Source organism: Chionomys nivalis, chromosome 14 (genome assembly GCF_950005125.1).
Source record: "Chionomys nivalis chromosome 14, mChiNiv1.1, whole genome shotgun sequence".
NCBI lineage: Eukaryota > Metazoa > Chordata > Mammalia > Rodentia > Cricetidae > Chionomys > Chionomys nivalis.
Genome location: NC_080099.1, coordinates 10,547,527 through 10,552,155, shown reverse-complemented (window position 1 = coordinate 10,552,155; position 4,629 = coordinate 10,547,527).

Sequence of the window (4,629 nt, the reverse complement as noted above, 5' to 3'; positions counted from 1 at the left end):
GATCTCGTCTCGGCGCCTGGATTATTCTTCTCATGTTAAACCCACCCAAATGAAGGAGACTAAGTAGGTAATGATTTTCCCGATGCATTTGCATGCTGTGCTAATCCGAGGCCGTGGCAATTGTTTCCCAGGGCTCTTGGGCATTGAATTATTAGAATGTAATTGTGCATCATTGCTGTGCTCACCTTATTGAGGCACACACTGATGTTAATGAGCCTCAGGCTCTGATGCTTGTTTAGAGATCAACTCTGTCTTGGATGGAAGGGAACAAAGCTAAATAAATGTACTTTAGTGAGTGCTTCCTTCTTTTCTGCAAATGCCCCCAACTTAGTGCTTACACACTATCAGGTGCAGGTGACAGTGTGACCTGATTACCACGCCCAGTCAGAAGGAAGTGTGGAGTGGCTGGGGGTACAGCTGCGAGTAAGTCACCTCGCCCCTCCCCACACAGTATTGTGGGAGCCCACATTCAGTACTCAGCCTGGAGAACCTGCAAGGGCTGAGGTTGGTCTTCAAGGTCAGATGCTATGCTGCACAGACCTCGGGAAGAGCTGCATGTGGGTAATAGCCAGCGAGAAAGCAGCACTGCCCTGGCACCTGGACAAGGGGCCACATCCATCTGTGGTCTGGGATTGGGGTGCCAGGGGCAGTTCCCACTCAGGAGTCATATTCTGTAGCTGCTGTGCACTGACGCTGTGCTGGCTTCAGTTATTGTGGGAAATAGTAAGACCAGAAGACAAGGCTTTTACGCTAAGGGGCTTTCTAGTTGAGAACCTGGGAGACTATACCGAAGGTCACTAGGAACACAGGACTCCTGTGCTTTCTGATGACTGCCCCACCTGCAAGATGGAGTGCAGCCTCACGGCTTCCTGCCCAGGCCATCTTGTAACAGTGCCCTCAAGCCGTCCCACATCTCTTCACTGAGCAAGACTGAGTCCTTTTTATGTCTGCTGTCACACAGACAACTGAACCAGTGGAAATGAACTGAATATCCCAGGAATGTAGTGCTTGGAGGCTTACTGTGGATGGAGAGGAAACGGTGGAGCTGATGCTCTGGAGACAGACAGAGCTAAAGCAAAGGTCAAGCTCATGATGGACCATATGGATCGTGGCCACAGGACGGGAGGGACCTCAGCCAGGCGTCCAGCCTGAAGAAGCAGCTTGCTCTAGTGTCCTTGAGGCCCATGGGAATCTGAGTTTGGAGTGTTTCTGTAACATAATTAACACACATTAGGGCTTGTTAACTGGCCTTTCCAGCAGTCCAGGATAGCTCATCTTAGACTTGCTAGAATCACTCCAGTAAGGGTCTCAGCAGTCTCTTGGCCTCCTGCAGGAAATGTAACCAAGTGTTTAAGGGGCTTCCTCTACCAGCTGTCTGAGTTTTCCTTGCTGCTGTGACAAAATGCCTTGATAAAAGAAACTGGAGGGGGGCTGGAGAGAGGGCTCTGCCATTAAAGGCTAGGCTCACACCCAAAAATATGAAAGAAACTGGGCTGGAGGGAGGGCTCTGCCGTTAAAGGCGAGGCTCACAATCAAAAATATGGAAGAGCTGGGCAATGGTGGCGCACACCTTTAATCCCAGCACTCGGGAGGCAGAGGCAGGCGGATCTCTGTGAGTTCGAGACCAGCCTGGTCTACAGAGCTAGTTCCAGGACAGGCTCCAAAGCCACAGAGAAACCCTGTCTCGAAAAACAAAAAAAACAAAACAAAAAAAAATAGGAAAGAAACTGGAGGGAGGGTGGTTTTAGCTCATAGCTCACAGTACAAGTCCTTCTTGGTAGGGGATTCAAGGCATCAGGAGCTTGAAGCAGCGACCCTCCGTACATCCCCACTCAGAGAATGTACTGTACCTCGCAAGGGCCTTTGTCCATCTTACACAGTCCAGGATCTCAGCCAGGAAATTGTGCCACCCTGAACACACACTTCTCACCACCTCAGATCAAGATAATCCCCCACCGACAGCCCAGAGTGACTCCAGATTCCATTGGGACAGCACACAGGTCACCTTAGAATTAAAGGGTTATGTTGTGCTGACGCAAAAGACTGGATCCACACTGGTTTCATCACTATCTGTCGCCGCCTCGACGGGTTACTCTGTCTAGGGTTTGTAACCCGCCTGGCTGGTCAGTTATTCCAGGGTCACGGAGAGGCACCACCTGAAAGACATAGGCTGATAAGAGGAAGAAGGCTAAGCATATTTGTCGAAGCCTTCGTTTATTAGAGTCATGGTTACAGCTTATATAGCCCCTGGATGAGGAGCTTGGGGGGCTGGGGCATGGGTCTTGCCACGTGGTCCATGCCGGTCACGTAGTCTAAGGTTACGATGGGTCAGGTCGCGATTCCTTGGTCAGGAAGTCACAAGGTGACACACCTAGTTGTCTGGATAGTTTGGAATGTGAGGCAGGTTCCGTTAACAGATAGCTCTCTATTAACAGTTAATTTGGGTGTGAGATAGGCTTGGTCAATAAGACTATTCTCAATACAATTGGAAAATGAAGCCCTCTGCAAAAACTCCTCACGGTGGTGCTTCCTGTAAATTTTGGGGGGACACGGCTCCTGACAACTATCTTCGAGGCCAGCAAATGGCCAAAATGATACTAGGAGTGTGGAAAGGTACAGACGATAGGGCATGATAGGAATTGACGGTTGTCACGAGCACGGAACACACTGGTGGAGTGGGAGTCAGTCCAGTAGTGGCTGGGTTTCTGTTGCTCCTGACTCACACAGCTAGAGGCTGGGTTCTGCCTGCCTGACACACCACATCTGTCATGACAGAGACCAGCCCGCTGTGATGGCTCTGCACAGAAAAGGGGCCACCCCATTATGACAGGTCCACAGATGTCCCCAGGTGTGATATCAGATGCTACCTTGGAATGATAGCTCTGTCGCTTCTCCCTTAATCCCACACTTTCAAACTCCAGCATCCTGGAGGGCGGGGAAGGTGGAAACACCCTGTATTTATTATGTTCAGTTAGCTTTGGATCAGTGGTTCTAGTGACATGAGATTAAAGTCCTTAGGCACCTGCAGTAAAAAATTTTTAAAACTGCATTAATCTATTTGACCAAAACAGCCCTTCCTGAGTGGCAGAATGAATCCCTTCTTGATATGACAGTCATTTGCGTGGAGCCATGTTTACATTATCATGTTTGTTTGTCATCAATCACAAAGATGTTTCTCCACAGAAATTCATGAGGGAGGGCTTTGCTGGCTTTTTATGATAGCAGCCATCAAGGCCTAGCTAGAAGCACATTTCTGTCTTTAAGAGGCAACAGTGAGGCGCCAGATCAAAAATCATATGAACTGCATAGGTCACTAACAACTTTGAGTATCTTCTAGTGTTTACTTTCATGTCATAGGCATTGGAACTGTTTCTGTGATTGACGTGCCTGAGAAATTTGTATTTATTAGATGCTTACTGTGGCTAAAGCAGAAGGAAGATAGCAGGCACAGCTCTGTCTCCTAAGATGAGTGTCTGCAAGTCAGGGCATTGATGTGTATAAAAACAAACCCAGCCATGCAAAGGACTCTGACATAGTCAAAGCAATGGTAGACTTTCTATAAGAGTCTGGGTGCTTCCAAGAAGCTGGGTGCTGGGAACAGTTTCTGTAACTTCTGGGGCTCAGGTAGCTGTTGGCCTGCGCTGTTTTAAAGAACATCTCATTAAATCAGCAGGAATGAAAAAAGAACCTCAAACCATGGTCCCTTTTCGTCTGAGGAGAACACTCAGAGTCGCAGCTGCCGGCAGCTGGTGAGAGATGAAGAAGACACCCGTCGACAAAAAGGCTGGGTTTGCTGGAGCTAAGTGTGGTCCACTTAGACGTCTACAGGGTGCGAGAGCTACAGGAGAAAGGGTGACTAAGCCCAGTTGCCACCATTGGAGGATGATGTTCAGACGCAAGTCACTCGCCACTGTTTCTGGGTAGATTAGACCTGGCAGATGTTGGGTCTGAGCTGACTCACTACTGTGTCCTTCAGAGAGAACTGGCCCTCACCAGTTCACCCCTCCCTGCCTCTGCCTCACACTATACCTGGCACGCTTGACTCATGTGGTATCAGTTTCCTTGCTACCATAGGCATTAGTGTGGTGAACTCTGATTTACAACAGACAACAAAATATCCCACATGTTGGATTAACTTAAATTTTATTTATTCCAACTACTAAGAAGTCAACTTCTCATACAACTTCATATATATGTATATGCATATATATATATATACATAAAATGTGTGTATAATCTTTTTCAAGTGTACCTATGTTTGAGAGACTAGAGGACAACCTCGGGTGTCACCTCAAAAATATCACCCACCCCCTTTGAGGCAGCATCTCATTGACTTGGAGCTCACCAAATAGGCTAGCCTGCCTGGCCAGTGAGCCAGGGTTTCCTCCCTCTCTGCTACTTCCCCAACGCTGGAATTTGAAGCATGCACCCTAGACCTGGCATTTTTATGTGAATGCTAGGGTCAAACTCAGGCCCTCATATTTGTAAGGCAAGGCAGCTGAGCTATCTTCCCAACCCTTTGACCCACTAAAAAATAACTTTAGGCCTTTCTATAGGCCTTTCTATATAGTCCAGAGAACATCTCAGAGGAGCTGGGGGACAGGGAGATGGGCTGCGCACCACTCTGCT